The sequence below is a fragment of the Solanum lycopersicum genome, chromosome 5, assembly GCF_036512215.1.
Source record: "Solanum lycopersicum chromosome 5, SLM_r2.1".
NCBI classification, from domain to species: domain Eukaryota; kingdom Viridiplantae; phylum Streptophyta; class Magnoliopsida; order Solanales; family Solanaceae; genus Solanum; species Solanum lycopersicum.
The window spans coordinates 26,706,780-26,726,597 of record NC_090804.1 but is presented as its reverse complement, the minus strand read 5'-3'; positions in this window follow the sequence as shown (position 1 = coordinate 26,726,597).

Here is a 19,818-nt window from a genome sequence, read left to right as displayed (position 1 = left end):
TTATATTATATTGAACAGCCACTTCCCTCAAAGAGACACATTATTATTACAGTCGGACATTATCTACTTTAAATACAAGGTTAAATCATATTGGGAAGTCACCTCCCTAAAAAAAGACACATTATATTATTGAATCATCTCCTCGTCCAAATTGAAACATCACTTTGGATCACCACTTCCTTCAAGAGAAATACACTTGAAACTGGATTGCCATCTCCTTCAATATAACATGTTAAACCAGGTTTTGCTCAAATCATATTTGTATTTATATTACATTTTCTACTAACAATGTTCTCCAGATTTTGCAACACAAGAAGTGGACTTCATCAAAATAGGATGCAACACAACGTGAAATTTTTTCTTAGCAACGAACTGAGACATAGTCCAAAGAGGAATATCAAAATCTTGGACGCGAGTTGATGAGAAACTTCTATTGCAATCCATATCCAAAGGCATGTGGGTTTTTCTCTCTGTTTATCGATTTCGATTTCAGTTTCACATCAAGAAAAATTCAACTCTCACCGGAGACAATTTTCCAATCCGAGTGACATTGCACCAAGAGTTTTGAAAATTATGTCAGTGTGAGTTCTTAATTATGGGTGTGAAGTGCATCACATTCATGACTAAGAGGTTACAAGCCTCTTTTTCATACTCGATATATTGTCACTCTTCCCAACCCAAATGTTATCATACATACTAGATTTCCTGTTCAACCAACCGAGTTGAATTACAAGCACCCTAATTCTCTAAGTCGAGGGATATGTAAGCGGTCTTAATGTTAAAAATTCTGTTGTATTTGACATCCTCTCTAAAATCTTATTTTGAGCATTCCGGTCTCTTTATACTTCGATATCAGAATAGCTTTCGAATTCTTTCATAATTGTGCATCAAATCAAGCGTATCAAACTATAAGTGACCTGAATTCTAATATAGCCTGAGATATAAAGGAATTCCATTTTCTGGGTTTGACTATAATTTCTCAAGTCTGTGCCAAAATCCTTTTCCTAAAGATGAAAATGTGGTTTGCCGAAATTGGATTCGTCAATTTCATTTTCCAAGTCAAATGAGGGGCAACAGTTGAAATCCAACTTTGGACCTCCAAAGCGTATATTAATCATCGAGCTTCTTCAATTTCAAATGATTTAATATAATTAGTTTTATAAATAATAATAATATAGTTATCAAGATACTTTAAATAGTTGTATCGTTTTTATAATTTTTTAAAATAATATATGTGTTTTATATAATTTATAAATATTCAAAAATTATCCAAAAAAAAGGATTTTATTTTAATGGAATATTCTATTAAATTAGTTTAGTTTAAATTATAATTATAATTCTAAGTCATTTGGTTTATATGTAAATTGATTATTTTATTTTGTTAAGGTTTAGAAGCTCGTTAGTTAAACATATTAATTCGGATTATCCAAACATTAAATCTAATTTTCAAATCATCTCAATTTGGTTAGTTTCTTAAATGGAAAACTACATAATATGGAAAACTTCAATATATATTTAAATAATATAGCTATAGTTCAAATTTTTTATGTTATATGACTATAACTATACAATAAATAGCAAATTTAATTGTTTATCAATAATCAATTTTTATATGTTTAATATAAACAAATAATAAATAGGAAAATTACTATTAAACTCATAATTAATTATGTATTCATACCTTCTCTTTCATCAATATCCTTATATTACAGATTTTTTGTATTTACCCCCCAATTCCAAGATTCTTTTGTATGATTGTAGGAGTTTTTTTGTGGTTCAATTCATTATACTTATATTTATACTTATATTTGTTGTTCAATCAAATATCAAATGTTTATATTTAATAATATTAATATACATAGATAATTATATTGTAATATTAATAAAATGGTGATTTATGAATACAAATATATTTGGATACATAAGTAATTTATTCAATTTGATTAGGCAATAGAAGTATAATTGGGTACATCAATACTATATTTTTATAAATAAATACCTAAGTTAACCTCAAGCCTCAATTATTATAGAAAACTTTACAAAAAATAGATCGACGTTTTGTTGATTTTTTTAATTTTTCGATATAGTCGAATACTTACACACTTTGATACATACACACTCTATTTTTTTTTTCATTTTCTTGTTTAACAACAGTTAATTCACATTATATTATATTGGTGTATTCGTTTTTTGGTTAACAATAGTGTATCCATTTTTCAAATTGTTATATTCATATGCAAAAATTGTACTACTTTACCTTGTTTGATGTATTAATAAAATAAATTTTTATAAATACTTGTATCCTTGATATATTAATACTTTAAGTTTTATAAATAGAAATAACAATTTGAATTCAAAGTATTCATATGCTAATTGTACAAGTAATACATTTTCCTTATTTAGTTATTGTAATTACAACTGTATTAGTGTATAAATAATAAAAAATAAAAAATAAAAAACATATGCAAAAATACAACGAGAAAAAAATAAAATAAAATTTAATACAAACGTGTAGCTAGAAATTGACATAAAGTATAGTAATTTCTAGTAAATATCATATTTATAGGTATTGAACTTCAATAATTTTATAAATATAGTCATTTTTGTAAGTTGTTTTTCTTAAATTCAATTGTCAATCTTTTCACTCCCCTTCTTAACTAATTATCAACCTTAATTTGGGCCTAATTTCAGTTTAATTCATAGCCCATTACAACTCTATCAGGAGCCCACCAATTCAAGCAACAATTCCAAGACCCAAAGGTGGACCGAATTTTTCCACCCCATTTCCTTTTATCAGCAGTCTCCTTTTGTTTTCCAATTCACCCAACCCATTTTTTATACATAACCCATTAACAGCCCATCCAACAAAACACGATACGTACAAAAATACCAAAATTGACCCGACCCCGTTTTCTTCTTCTTCCCATAGCCAAATCGAAGCTCCAACATGCAAACTCAGAAAATCCCAGCCAATCCGGCCAGAGCCGGCTCTATGCATTAAATAATAAGGCCTTCGCCTTAGGACTTCAAACTTTGAGGGCCTTAAATTTTTGTCAAGAAAAAATTATGTGTTAAAATTTTTATAAAAATGTCACGATCCAAAACGAGCCGCGAGTGGCACCCACACTTATCCTACTATGTGAGCGAACCAACAAATCTAAACCCCAACATTTCAACCATAATAAACAGAATATAATGCGGAAGACTCAAAATCTTATTAATATAACTAATAAACATTCTAAAGTTTATCAACTATTATCCCCAAAATCTGGAAGTCATCACACCAAGAACATCTATCCTCAAATTTCTAAGTCTAAGAGTATTCAAGAAACTAAAATAAGTAAAAGGGATGGTCCATGTCCGAACTTCAAGACATCAAGACGTGAAGGAGAGAGTCCAATCCGAGCTAGAAACAGTGGCTCACCCTGAATTATGATATACTGAAGACTGGCTAGAGTTGCGGACGAGTCGAAGTCGATGGCACGTTTGATGCACTCCACAAATAACAAAAAGAAAAATACAAGTAGGTGTCAGTACAAGGAACACGTACTGAGTAGGTATCATTGGCCAACTCAAAATAGAAAGCAATATATATCAAATAACAATATAAAATCAACCACAATACTTATCAGGTGTCAACCACAAGTATAAGAACCATTTGCAACAACATCAAGCACACCTATGAGGACTCAAGCCTCCACACCATACTCATTTGGGAATAAGGTTCCTTAACTTGAGCATATTAACCTAATTCCACATTCAACCCCTTATCATTACCGTGTCGGAACGTGACACTCCGATCTCCTAATACTACGTGTCGGAACGTGACACTCCGATCCCCTAATACTACGTGTCGGAATGTAACACTCCGATTCCCTAATACTACGTGTCGGAACGTGACACTCCGATCCCCTAATACTACGTGTCGGAACGTGACACCCGATCCCCTAATACTACGTGTCGGAACGTGACACTTCAATCCCCTAATACTACGTGTCGGAACGTGACACTCCGATCCCCTAATACTACATGTCGGAACGTGACACCCGATCCCCTAATACTACGTGTCGGAACGTGACACTCCGATCCCCTAATCTCATTGCTTTAGTTCATCAAGCCTCTTTTATGTCAATACATCATCTTAATAGAGAGGATTTAAGGTTTAATATTCAACAGCCTCATCATTCTAATCCATCACAATTTCATAATCACATCATGCAACCACACAATTAAGCATATAGAAGACTTTACAATATCACCCAATACATATCAATCACTATTAAGAGTTTACTATGAACTAGCATAAACCATAACCTACCTCCACCAAAAAATCGTGATCAAGCAAGCTACTTCTCAAAGTCTTTGCTTTCCTCTTTGCTTCTCCCTCTCTCGCTCGTTCTTCCCTCTCTTCTTTCTCTTTTTCTTTTTACCCTAATTATCATATAATTCATTATGATAAAAGTAACCCATTATTTATTTCAAAGTTATCTCCTTTAACCCCCAAGTAAATAAGTTATTAAACTTACCCACTAATTTCATACAGTTTGTCATAAATAGTCCAAAACACCCCTTTAAAACTTTAGCAGAAATCTGACCCAGTCGATGTTACGCAACTCGTGACGGTCCGTCGTCCCTGCGACGTTCCGTCCTGCAGGTCCGTCACAAAGTTCAGAGAGTCAATTTTAGCGAAGATGTTTGTGACGGTCCGTCGTGTCTACGACGGTCCATGCTGCAATTCCGTCGCGGAGTTCAGAGAGTTGATCCCAGTACCCAGATTTTAGAGTTTAAGTGTTTTGGCACGAACACGCTCGACGGACCGTTGTGCCTATGACGGTTCGTCCTACTTGTCATCGAGGGTAATGAACGAAAGCAACAGGAGAATTACACAAGTACGGGACGACGGAGTCCATGACGGTCCGTCGTTACCATGACGGTTCGTCGTTACCATGACGGTCCGTCGTGTGATCCGTCGACCCAATCAGTTTTTATCAAAAATAATCTACTGCTCGAAATGACTAAACATGTCGTTAAAATAGATACCAATTTACCCATCGTTCGTCCCCGAATGATCACAAAAAGAAAGCCAAGGGCGAGAAAGAGTACCTGAATCTGTAAAAAGATGTGGATATCTTTCTTGCATATCAGCCTCCTTCTCCCAAGTGGACTCTTCAACTGGCCGATTCTTCCATTTAACCTTGATGGATGCAATCTCCCTTGATCTCAACTTGCGGACTTCTCTATCTAAAATAGCAACAGGCTCCTCCTCATAAGACGAATTCTAATCAAGAAGGACTGAATCCCAACGAATGATGTAGTTTCCATCTCCATGATAGCTTTTCAGCATAGACACATGAAATACCGGGTGCACTCCTGAGAGTCCTGGAGGCAATGCCAATTCGTAAGCCACCTCCCCCACGCGCTTCAGAACCTCAAATGGACCAATATACCTTGTACTAAGCTGACCTCGCTTACCAAACCGCATCACCCCTTTCATGGGTGAAACCTTCAGCAAGACTTGCTCACCCTCCATAAAATCCAAGTCCCTAACCTTTCGATCTGCATATTCTTTCTGCCTGTTCTGAGCTGCCAGAAGCTTCTCCTGAATGAATTTTACTTTATTTAACGATTCCCTCAAAAGATCGGTACCCCATGGTCTCACCTCAAATGCATCAAACCAACCAATGGGAGACCTACATCTCTCATACAGTGCCTCAAATGGGGCCATATCAATACTTGAGTGATAGCTATTATTGTATGAGAACTCTGCTAAGGGTAAGAAGTTATCCCAATGACCACCAAATTCTATCACACATGCACGAAGCGTTCACTCAGACTGACCATCGGTCTGAGGGTGAAATGCAGTACTAAGATCCAACCTAGTACCTAATTCAGCATGCAATGTTTTCCAAAACATTAGAAGTAAACTGCGTACCTCTATCTGATATGATGGAAAGTGGACATCCATGCAATCGAACAATTTCTGAGATATAAAGTTTGGCTAACTTCTCTGCATTGTAAGTCACCTTGACCGGAATGAAGTGAGCAGACTTCGTTAATCTGTCAACAATTACCCAAATGGAGTCATACTTACCCAATGTCTTTGGAAGACCAACCACGAAGTCCATTGCAATTCTCTCCCACTTCCACTTAGGAATGGGCATTCTCTGAAGTGTCCCTCTAGGCCTCTGGTGTTCATACTTTACCTGCTAACAATTCGGGCATTGAGCAACAAAATCAACAATGTCACGCTTCATCCTACTCCACCAAAAATGTTGCTTTAGGTCAAGATACATCTTGGTTGCACCAGGATGTATGGAATACCTTGAACTATGAGCCTCTGTAAGAATAGTGTGAATCAAATCATCGATGCGGGGCACACATACCCTTTCCTTAATTCTCAAAACGTCTCCCTCATCAATTTTTGCTTCTTTAGCCTCTTCTCGCCATACCTTATCTCGAATCCGGATCAGTTTCTCATCAGTAAACTGCTTTCCCTTAATTTTATCAAGAAAGGAAGACCTTGCCTCCACACAGGCCAAAAATCCTCCCTTCTCTAATACTTCCAGCCTCATAAAGTCATTAGCCATAGTCTGAACTTCTCTAGCCAATGGGCTTCTAGAAACCTGCAAGTGAGCTAGACTTCCCATGCTCCCTGTTTTTCTACTTAAAGCATCTGCCACAGCATTAGCTTTTCCTGGGTGATACAAGATAGTAATATCATAGTCCTTCAGTAGTTCCATCCACCTCCTTTGTCTCAAATTCAAATCTTTCTGAGTAAAGACATACTGTAAACTACGATGATCCGTATAGACTTCACACTTAACCCCATATAGATAATGTCTCCATTGCTTTAATGCAAACACTACTGCAGCCAACTCCAAATCATGGGTCGGATAATTACGTTCATGCACCTTTAATTGCCTCGAACCATAAGCAATTACATTCTTCTCTTGCATTAGCACTGCACCCAGACTAGAATAGGATGCATCACAATAAACAATGAAATTCTTACCTTCCACTGGCAGGGTAAGAATTGGTGCAGTAGTCAACAAGGTCTTGAGTTTCTGAAAGCTTTCTTCAGATTCGTCCGACCATACAAATGGAACACTCTGCTTGGTTAAATTTGTCAGTTGGGAAGAAACCGAAGAAAATCCCTTGACAAATCGACAGTAGTAGCTAGCTAAACCAACAAAGCTCCTTACCTCTGTAACATTAGTAGGTCTTACCCAACTCTTCACTGCTTCAATCTTCGAAGGATCCACCATCACTCCATCCTTAGAAACTATGTGCCCCAAGAAGGACACTGAATCTATCCAAAACTCGCACTTGGAGAATTTGGCATAAAGCTTTTTCTCCCTCAACATTTCCAATACAATTCTCAAGTGCTCCTCATGTTCTTTCCTGCTCTTTGAGTATACCAGTATATCATCAATGAATACAATGACAAAGAGATCCGAATATGGCTTAAAAATCCCGTTCATCAAGCTCATGAAAGCAGCAGGGGCATTCGTAAGCCCAAAAGACATTACTAAGAACTCATAATGCCCATACTAGGTCCGAAAAGCAGTCTTTGGCACATCTGTTGCCCGTATTTTCAATTGACGATAACCAGATCTCAAATCGATTTTTGAGAAGGTACAAGCACCTTGTAACTGATCGAACAAATCATCAATGCGAGGAAGAGGATACTTGTTCTTAATAGTTACCTTATTCAGTTGCATGTAGTCTATGCGCATCTGAAAACTTCCATCCTTCTTCTTTACAAACAAAACAGGAGAACTCCAAGGGGATGCACTTGGTCTAATAAAGCCTTTACCTAACAACTCTTGAAGTTGGGCCTTTAACTCCCTTAACTCAGCGGGAGCCATTCTATAAGGGGGTATGGAAATGGGGCGAGTACCCGGCTCCAGATCAATACAGAAATCAATATCTCTATCCGGTGGCATACCAGGAAGGTCTACAGGAAACACATCCAGAAACTCACGGACTATCGAAACAGACTCAATCGAAGGTACTTGCGAAGTATCATCCCTGAGATGTGCCAAGAAATCTAAACACCCTTTACTAACCATTCTCTTAGCACGAACAAAGGAGATGATACGAACTGGAGTGAAAGTGTAGTCACCCTCCCACACTAACGGATCTGTCCCAGGCTTGGCCAACGTGACAGTTTTAGCATTACAATCTAAATTGCAAAATTTGGAGAAAGCCAAGTCATACCCAGAATTACATCGAAATCAACCATTTCTAGGATAATCAAGTCTACATGAGTATTGCTCCCCACAAAAGTCACAAGACAAGACCTATACACCTTCTCAACTATCACAGACTCACCCACAGGAGTAGAGACACGAATAGGCATGTCAAGCAAATCACAATGTAAATCAAGACCAGTAGCAAATGAGGAAGATACATATGAAAATGTGGATCCGGGATCAAATAAAACAGAAGTCATGCAATCACAAACCAAAAGATTACCTGTGATAACAGCATCAGATGTCTCTGCTTCAGACCTCCCGGGGAAAGCATAACAATGGGCCCTATTACCTGTCTGCCCGTTGCCCCTACCATGTTGTGATGCAGTAGCTCCAGCTTGCCCGCCACCCCGGCTGATTTGGTGACCACCATTACCTTGTCCACCACGTCCTCCAGAATGGCGGCCTCTCCCATGACCACCTCTACCTCTAACTATTGGGGGTCTGTAACTCTGTTTTGGACAAAACCTCCTAATATGTCCAGTCTCTCCACATCCATAACACTCTCTGGAGTCAAGCATAGGCCTCTGTGAGAACGACGAAGTCTGGGGATAACCTCCAAACTCAGAAAAATGCTGACCGGTTTGCGTTGGACCCCCAACTACAGCCCACAGTGAAGACTGAATAGGTCGGGCTGGGTAACCTCCTGAACTCTGCCCCCTGGAGTAAGAACCACTAAACTCACCTCCCTTACGAAACTTCTTAGATGTCGATGCCATGGTGAAGTCGTCTGGCTTCACCCCCTCCACTTCTATCACAAAATCTACCACCTCCTAAAAGGATTTTGCTGCAGCAGCTACTTTTAAGGCTGGAATCTGCAAATCTGACCTCAATCCCTTTACAAAATGGCGAATCCGCTCTTGTGGACTGAAGCAAAGCTAGGTGGCATACCTGGATAATGCACGAAACTTAGCCTCATAAGCAATAACTGACATCCTGCCTTGCTCTAGGCTCAGGAACTCATCTCTTCTCCTATCCCTCAAAGTCTGGGGTATATACTTCTCCATAAATAGGCTAGAGAATGATGCCCAAGTCATAGGTGGTGCCTGTGTCGGTTGACACTCAACATACGACTGCCACCACATTTTGGCATTTCCCTGAAACTGATAGGTCACAAACTCAACACCGAATCGTTCCACTATGTCCATCTTATGTAGCAGCTCATGACAATCAACCAGAAAATCATAGGCATCCTCAGATTCGGAACCCTTGAAGACTGGAGGTTTCAACTTCAAGAATTTAGTGAAAAGTTCATGCTGATCACTCGTCATTATAGGCCCTGTAGTAAATCGAGGAAACGTGCCTACTCCCAATGAGGCATCCATGCGGGGAGCCACAGCAGCTGCATGTTGTACTCCCGGAACCTGAGGTGCTGGCGCAGAAAACACTGGAGGTGTCTGGCCTTGATCAGATAACCCGCTAAGATAAGCAAGAACCTGGTTAATCATCTCTGGGGTAGGTTGGGGTGGTAATTCCTCATCTTGCACTTGCTCATTTTCCCATTCCTCACCCTCTCCTACTACCTCATCAGTCGGTGGAGGAGTCACCGCCCTAGTACTAGCTGGACCAGGTGTTTGTCCTCTACCTCTAGAGGACGTCCTCCCGCGACCTCTACCACGGCCTCTTGCCACTGCTCCTCTTCGATCTACAGCCCCAGTGGCTGGCTAAGACGCACCCTGTCTTGCCGGTGTTGGTGTTGGCACAGTTGTTGTTCTAGTTCTAACCATCTGCAAAATAGGGTGAAGATGGTTAGATACCAATTTGTATCACCTAGATACCAATTGGATCCAAGTAATAGCACGAAAGAAAGAAAGAATGGAATTTTCCTAAAGTCCTATAGCCTCTCAAAGAAAAGTAAAGGTGTCCCCCTACCGTTCTCCAAGACTCTACTAGACTCGTTCTTGTGTGATGAGACCAACGAACCTAACGCTCTGATACCAAGTTTGTCACGACCCAAAACGAGCCGCGAGTGGCACCCACACTTATCCTACTATGTGAGCGAACCAACAAATCTAAACCCCAACATTTCAACCATAATAAACAGAATATAATGCGGAAGACTCAAAATCTTATTAATATAACTAATAAACAAACATTCTAAAGTTTATCAACCATTATCCCCAAAATCTGGAAGTCATCACACCAAGAACATCTATCCTCAAATTTCTAAGTCTAAGAGTATTCAAGAAACTAAAATAAGTAAAAGGGATGGTCCATGTCCGAACTTCAAGACATCAAGACGTGAAGGAGAGAGTCCAGTCCGAGCTAGAAACAGTAGCTCACCCTGAATTCTGATATACTGAAGACTGACTAGAGTTGCGAACGAGTCGAAGTCGATGGCACGTTTGTTGCACTCCACAACTAACAAAAAGAAAAATACAAGTAGGGGTCAGTACAAGGAACACGTACTGAGTAGGTATCATTGGCCAACTCAAAATAGAAAGCAATATATATTGAATAACAATATAAAATCAACCACAATACTTAACAGGTGTCAACCAAAGTATAAGAACCATTTGCAACAATATCAAGCACACCTATGAGGACTCAAGCCTCCACACCATACTCATTTGGGAATAAGGTTCTTTAACTTGAGCATATTAACATAATTCCAAATTCAACCCCTTATCATTACCGTGTCGGAACGTGACACTCCGATCCCCTAATACTACCTGTCAGAACGTGACACTCCGATCCCCTAATACTACGTGTCAGAACGTGACACTCCGATCCCCTGATACTACGTGTCGGAACGTGACACTCTGATCCCCTAATACTACGTGTCGGAACGTGACACTCGATCCCCTAATACTACGTGTTGGAACGTGACACTCCGATCCCCTAATCTCATTGCTTTAGTTCATGAAGCCTCTTTTATGTCAATACATCATCTTAATAGAGAAGATTTAAGGTTTAATATTCAACAGCCTCATCATTCTAATCCATCACAATTTCATAATCACATCATGCAACCACACAATTAAGCATATAGAAGACTTTACAATATCACCCAATACATATCAATCACCATTAAGAGTTTACTATGAACTAGCATAAATCATAACCTACCTCCACCGAAGAATCGTGATCAAGCAAGCTACTTCTCAAAGTCTTTGATTTCCTCTTCGCTTCTCCCTCTCTCGCTTGTTCTTCCCTCTCTTCTTTCTCTTTTTCTTTTTACCCTAATTATCATATAATTCATTATGATAAAAGTAACCCATTATTTATTTCAAAGTTATCTCCTTTAACCCCCAAGTAAATAAGTTATTAAACTTACCCACTAATTTCATACAGTTTGTCATAAATAGTCCAAAACACCCCTTTAAAACTTTAGCAGAAATCCGACCCAGTCGAGGTTACGCAGCTCGTGACGGCCCGTCGTCCCTGCGACGGTCCGTCCTGCAGGTCCGTCACAAAGTTCAGAGAGTCAATTTTAGCGAAGATGTTTGTGACGGTCCGTCGTGTCTACGACGGTCCGTGCTGCAATTCCGTCGCGGAGTTCAGAGAGTTGATCCAGTACCCAGATTTTAGAGTTTAAGTGTTTTGGCACGAACACGCTCGACGAACCGTTGTGCCTATGACGGTTCGTCCTACTTGTCGTCAAGGGTAATGAAGGAAAGCAACAGGAGAATTACACAAGTACGGGATGACGGAGTCCATGACGGTCCGTCGTTACCATGACGGTCCGTCGTGTGATCCGTCGACCCAATCAGTTTTTATCAAAAATAATTTACTGCTCGAAACGACTAAATAGGTCGTTACAAAAAAAATAGTTATTTATGATAAAAAGTATAATTTATTTAAAAACAAATTATTTTATCCACTTTAACATCTTTTGTACTTTGTTAAAAAAATGAGAATTAACAGTGAAAAGTTTTACAAAGTGAATTATAATTTCTTTTTTTTTTCAAATTTTAGTTTCAAACATTGCTCTAAGCATATTAAATGAGGTTATACCAAGTCATCAACTTTTTGAGTCAAATTCTGTGGTTCTAACTTATATCTTTATTTCATATTTATCAATTTATTACTTGTATCTTTGTGTTAACAATATATATAATAATAGTCTCACTTAAAAAAATTTCAATGTTGAGTTTGATAAAATCTTACTTAAAACTAGTAACTGAAAAAATAATATTAAGTATTAATAATTTTCATCTTTATAGTATAATTTTTTAAATAAATACGTAAATAAAGTATATTTATATTTTAGATTGCGAATAGAAATTTCGCTTTAGGCCCCCAATTACGTTGAGTCACCGTTCATTTCAATATCTATAAACGATGAAAATTGATCAGTCTATTTGATCAAAATCCGGCGAGACCCATACCCTATGATCCTAAACGATCACATCCTTGTCCCCTTTTCTCCCATTTTCAGGGATTCTCAAATCCTTCTACTGTTGTCGAGTTTGAATTTCAAATTCAAAAATTTCACCCGCTTCCCCCCCAATTGGCCTTAGTTTTCCTCTATATTAGTCACTCTTACCTATCAGTAAAAAGGAGGGCAGCGAGCATAGGAAGAGGATTTTGAGTTTGGTTCCTTGGCAATAGATGTTTTACAGTTAAGATTTTGATATTAAGCTCTCTGGTTTTAAGTTCCTAGAAGGTCGTCGCCAGATTTTCTTGGTTTGCTGTTCGTATTCGAATTTTGTGGTGGAAGAATTGTAGCGTTCCTTTGCTCGTTCGTCCCATTCGCTTCACCAGAAAAGGTAATATCATTGGTCTTATGTTTCGTTTCCTCTTAATCGATATGTAGTTGACTTTGTTCTGTTCTATTAGTCCTTCTCTTAGGATGTCATGTGTTGATTAATAAATTGTTGTACGTCTTGTTATGGTCGGAATGCTAAGAGTGTTTTATTCTATATTTGTTGTTGGATTGCAATAACAAGTTCTTATTTTTGGTTTGTTAGTCAGCTATTCGTAGAATCCGTTTTGCCTATTGTTTTTTTTCTTTTGCTTCTTTGTTCATGTTTAAAGCTTACCTAATACAACCTAGTCTCAATTTTAGCCATTTGATTCTTGGTGATCTGTTCATATGGAATTTCAGGATTAACTGTGGTTGTTTCACATTGTTTCAACTTTTGTGCTGATGTGATTGAATAGCTGGTTGGCAGTAGCTATCTTATCTCATTCAAAGTTTATTAATTTTATTTTTCCAATAATGATCATCTTCTTTTAACTATTTTTGATCTTGTTAGAATATGTGCGTTCACAACCACTCAACGGACCAGGTCCCTTGACACAACAAGAACAGTGCGGAAGATTAAACAATATGAAGAACACAACACAAGCAGTTTAGGTGGAAACCTCCTTGCTCAAGGGGGTAAACCCACGACCTGTTGCACAGGATTAACAACCGTCTTCACTAATCTTCTCAAGAAAAAGTGAAAACCGGTTACAATCAATGTGAAAAAAAAATTATTAATCTCACGATCAAGTAATCTACCTATTACTTGAAGAGCCTAAGCGGATACAACACCGCCCACTAAACCACCTAACTCTAGATGACTTAGAATTCGAATAAACAACAAACAAATGTTGCCCACTAAATCAGTTAACCTTAACTGATTTAGACTTTTACAAACCCAAAACAAATATTTGAATCCTTTATAGATTAGGAACAGATTTACAATGTAAGAACATAGACACAAAGCTCTAAATACAACAAAGAATCTTCTTTACTCTATCAGGTCCTTCTGTTGAGTTGAGCAATGTTCTTCCTTGAAGATGGCCTTCTGTTCAAGCTTGTGAATTTTCAGAGAAAATCCAAGTTTAATTTGCCAAGTCTTGAATTTGTGTTTGTTGGAAAGAGATAATATAATTTCCCACAAATTCGTTGAAGTCATCCCATTGGCTGAAGGCCTGCTGTTGAAAAGCTGTGCACCTACCGCATCAGAGATGACAGCTGTCTTTTCGTCCTTTTCACATCGCAGTCTTGCGGGTACCAGGTCCCTTGCTTGTGGGAACCAGGTCCCTTGCAAACTTCAATATGAGTTCTTGAAAAGGCTTGCTGGCAGACTTCCTTCTTTGGATGAATGAATATAATATGGTGTTTGTCATGCTAAAAGTATCAAACATAAAGAGTTATTATCCGTTGGACAAACACCCTCCTCCATTTTGATTGGTGTAGTATACTGACGCCTTACCAACCTCTGACGTGACAGCTTTACAGCTGTAACCAATTATGTATCTGATGGAGGAAACCCTGCCTGGTACCAGGTCCCTGCATTTGTGAGATACTGAAACATACAATCTCGTCCGCTCTTCTTATTGGTGTACGATACTGCACTTTTCACCTACCACCTGACATGACAGCTTTTATGACTGCACCCCATTTGTATCTGGACGAGAGCACTCTGCCAAGAACCAGGTTCCCGCATTTGTGAGGATCATCAAAACACCTAGAATATATGAGATCTATTATATGTTAGAGAGGTAGCTTGTTTATGAACATTGTTTTGTTCTATGTTAGCATCGGTTAATTTGTTTACATTTGTTGTTACTAGACAGATATAAAAATGTCTATTCCAAATCTTTGTGCTAGAATTTATTGCTATTGGTTTCCATGTGTAGGGGGTTGTTTATTTTATTTCTTTTGGCCTAGTTTATTTACTATGCCGAGATTGAGATATTTCATTTGATATTGTTTGGAATAATTGAGTTATGTGGTAATGAAGTTGATGTCAACAGTGGTCTGTTGCCACTGTCTTGTAATTTTGTAATCGAATTGTAATGGTCCTTACTTGTCTGTCTTTCTTTCTGTTGCATGTGAATATGCTTTGAGTCTATGATGGACTCTTCTCCTCCTTGCATTTCGGATGGGCCATAAAGGCCCCCTAAATCTTTGTTTCCTCTCGATTCAGCCCCATGCCAAATTGCGAAGTGATGAACAGGCTCAATATGAGGCTGGAAATTAGTTTGTGAAGCTTAGAAAAGGGTTGTATATGTGCTGTTATACAGCATTTTACACTGTTATACAGGCTTAGTTCAGAAAATATGCGGTTAAAAACGAAAGTAAAGGTTGTAAGAGTTGAAGTACCCTGTATACTTTCGATATTTAGCCTAATATACACGAAAAGGTCTAAAATACGCACTGTATACAACAGAATACACTTGGTGTATACACAACTTTTCAATGGCAGAAATAGGGCTGAAGCCCAAATAATTTGCAGCAGGCCCAGAAAGGACCCAAATCCTCTCTCTCCCTTACTCTTAAAATATTTGATTATGATTATTTATTGTTTGATTCTTTAATAACTCGAACTTTGGATTTATTAAATAACGTAATTAAATTTCCAAAAGATGAACTATATTCTTTATGTTGGTTTTTTTTAATATAATTCAATTTTATCAACGCTTACAATTTTATTCAATATATTTAACCAAACCTTTTATTTATTTTTCAATTAATTTAAAATGGTTATCATTCTCGAATTAACCAATTTAGTTTAAATTATTATTTTACAAATGAGTCAAGTAAATTCTAATAAATTTTAGTTTTTGTTAAATTCTAGTCACTTGCATGTCAATTCAAATGTGTCAACTATCTACAAATTTTCTTATAAATTAAAATTTTATTCTTTTAACTAGTTTTTCAAATTAATCAAATATTTTAAATTAATATTATTATATCAAATCATTTTCTTAAAAAATAGTCAAAAAGATATTTAACCTAGTTCGTAGAATACCGTATGTAAGCGGACACTACAAATCACTTAAAAATCTTCTTGACGCGTAAATAAGAACCTCTTACCCATTTTCTCTAACTTTATATAGATTTCATCTGTTAAAAATTTTTAAAATTAAGTTTTCTTAATTTCTTTAAAAAATTAAGGCGTCTCTTTTCTAAGTATTTTCTAATTGTTTTATACTTAGAACATTTCAGAAAATAATTTTCTAAAAATAGTAAAAATTACGGCGTAACAAAGTGAAAGAAAAGAATAAAATGCAAGAAAAAGAAGAAAAGTGAAAAATAAAGAGCTAAGAAGTCTAAAAGTCATATTCATGGTTGAAAAGAATCAAGAGAAAAAAGTCGGATGTATAAAAAAGGCAAAAAAGGTCGAAAATCCTAATTTAATTTCAAGGAAGGCGGAAAGTCACTAAAAGTACTCAAATGTACCACATCTAACTGAGCCTACGATACAAGCCAAGAAAGTTCTTATGTCATCCTAGAATCTAGTATGGAAAGTCTAAGCAATGAAAATATGGGCAAACCAATGATATTGAGCACTAACTAACTATACTTGAAATTACTTCTGCGTATGATTGTTGAATGTCATAGTACTCAAAACCATATGACATTGTTTGAAAAAGGTGATTTCATTTGAATTTAGGGCACTAGTTACAGTTGATGAAAAATTGGTACCTTGGTAATAGTAAAGCAGTGAATGTTGTATGTTTCTTAGTCAATCTTTGTCATATTTTGATCCACATGAGTTAGCTTATTGAGTCCGAGAGAAAAGATTTGCACCAAAGAAGGGAGTCGAGATATAGAGCCATGTGATTTCTTAAGCTTGAATTGCTTGCTTCTATTCCAGTGTTGTTTAGAGTCTTAGTGCATTGCTTGAGGACAAACAACAAATTTAAGTTGAGGGTGTTGATGTACTGTGATCTAACGTTATTTTTGATACATTTCACTTAAAGTTGTGTCTGTCTAGAACCATTTTTATTGGTTTTTATGTATTTGTGCCATGTTTTGCAGGAAATATGTTCAGACGCGAAAAGTTAGAGACACAATTGAAATGTGCAGAAAAAGACATCTAAGGAGGTGAATAACGGACTGTAGGTACATTCACGCTCCGTAGATGGTGGACGTAGATGGACATGCGAGGCATCAAAAGAGATCAAGGAATTCTTGACCAATTGTGGAACCACGAAGGTGACTGATGGGTCGTAGATTGATCTATGGACTGCCTTCAGAAAGTTGTTTTCAGTACATGATTTTGAAGATTCTAAGTACGGAGCTACGAAGGGGAATCTACGGTCCGTGCTATTGATCTGTCATTTCCACCAGAGATGTTGAGTTTTTGAAGACTGAAAATTTTGCCAAGTCCCAAGTCACGGAAAGGACCTACAAAATAGATCAACCTACTGACCGTAGATCAGTGTTGTAGATCAAAGACGTGTGCTGAAACATTATTTCCTTATTTTGTTTCCTTTTTAGTTAGGACTTATTTTTCTATTTATAGGGCATGTAAATCTCGTTTTTGGTTGTTAGACTTAATTATTCTTGCTTTAGTTCTTGACTTTGGAGATTAATTTGAAAACTTTGGCAGTTATTGATTTCTAAAGCACGTTTTTGAAGAATTTGACTTTGCAATTAAAGTTGAAATTTTGGGTTTATTCTTCTTATTACGTAAGTTCAAGATTTCTTAATGTAAAAATATGAATTGTGATTTTGCTAATATGGGTAAGAAATCCACAACTAGGGTTGTGCGAACCATGAGCGATTAACAAAGTATGAATATTAATTAACCAATTCTTATATAGTGTTGTTGCATGCATTGAAAATTATTTTATTTAGAAGTCTTTTTAATGAGTGCACGTGTTAGAACTCACCTTGTTGCTACTTGTCAAACCAAGAAGATAGTTAATAAGATAAGAATTATCAACGTAGATGTAGTATGATATTATCTAATAATCTAATATCGATTGGTGCGTGGGTAAAAATTAAGTCATACATCGATGTGATGTCTAATATGAGGTAAAGATAAGGGTTAGTAAATTATACACACGTAGTTAGACCAAGGTGCGGGGTGAAAATCTAGATATTGGACCGAGGATTTAGAGATACCTAATTTATCACTTTGCATGTAATACAATAGGAAGGGAAAGCTATTACTAGGATTACTGCATTATGAGCTTATGGGGAACACGTATGCCCTAGTTACTTTCTCATCTTGATACCAACTAAAGTATAAATCTTGCTCACTTATTACTTACATAATTTCTTGAATTCGTTCCACAAATTCCCCCTTTAATTACTTGTTTTCGAGAACACGTTGATTAAATGAATATAATTGTAAGTCAAATTTAAGTCTAGACCATTTTTCTCTTGGGATCGGCCCCAACGTACAAGTTGGATTCTTTACTTGATAACGTTCGCTTATGCTTCTTTAGGGAGGTGTAATTTGAGCATACCATGCATGACTCAGAACGTTCTAGTGAAACTCCTCCATAAAAGTTTATATCACTTTCAAATATTTATAAAACATATACCTTTGCTCTATTTGGTGCAGACCCAGCTAGCTTTCAGGAAGCTTTAACAAAAATGGAATGGAGGTGTGCAATGGAAGAAAAACTTATGAGAATAAGGAAAAATGAGACATGAGACTTGGTGGACGTTCGAGATGGAAAAATGTTGTCGAAAGTAAAATGTGTATTCAAGACAAAGTATTATGTCGACGGAAGTGTGCAGAGGCACAAAGCCAGATTGATCACAAAAGGATATTCGCAGCAACAAGGCATTGACTTTGACGAAATTTTCTCTGCGATTGCTCTTTTAGATGTATTTGTACAATTAAAGTGGAAGGTTTATCAATTTGATGTTAAGTATGTTTTTCTTAATGGTGATTTGGAAGAAGAAGTGTTTGTAACACAACCAGATGGTTATGCGGAGAAAGGAAAGAAGAACAAAGTATACAAGTTCAGGAAAGCACTATATAGGTTAAAGAAAGTTCTTCGTGCATGGTAAAAAAAATCGATTCACATTTCAGAGAAAATGATTTTGAAAGAAGTAAGAATGAGCCAAATTTATATGTGAATAAATATGAAAAATTTATTGTTGGTGTGTATGTTGATGATATGATCTATATGGGTTCATCATACTCTCTTGTATATGATTTCAAATCTTCTATGATGAAATATTTGAAATGACGAATTTGAGAGTGTTGCATTATTTTCTTTGATTCGAAGTAAAGCAGGTTGAAGATGGAATTGTCATATCTCAAAGAAAGTATGCCACTGATCTTCTGAAAAAAATCTAGCATGCTTAACTGCAAAACAGTGGCTACTCCTATGAATGTAAATGAGAAGTTGTAACTTGATGATGATATTGAAAAAGCTGAAGGAAGTTATTTTAGAAGTTTAGTTGAAGGATTAATTTATTTGATGCAAACTATCCTGATATATCATTTTTTGGAATGATTGCAAGGTTTATGCATATGCCTTCAAAGCATCATCTTGGGACAGCTGAGTCTTACACTATGTTGCTGAAACTACTGGATTTGGATTATGGTAGTTTTAAAGTACTAAATTTGATCTCTATGGTTTTTCAGATGGTGATTGGTCAGGAAATGTGAACGATAGAAAGAGTGTTTCTAGGAACCTTTTCGCTCTTAGTTTTGCAGCTATTACTTGGAGCTCAAATAAACAATCAACAATAATATTATCTTCGGTTGAATATGTTGCAACAACATCTTCAACATGTCAAGTGTGGTGGCAGAGAAAATTACTTGTTGATCTTCACCAAGAAAAAAGGGAACAACAAAATTTTCATTGATAATTTATCAGCAATTGCAATGGCAAAAAATTGTGTTTGTCATTGAATATTAAAACACAT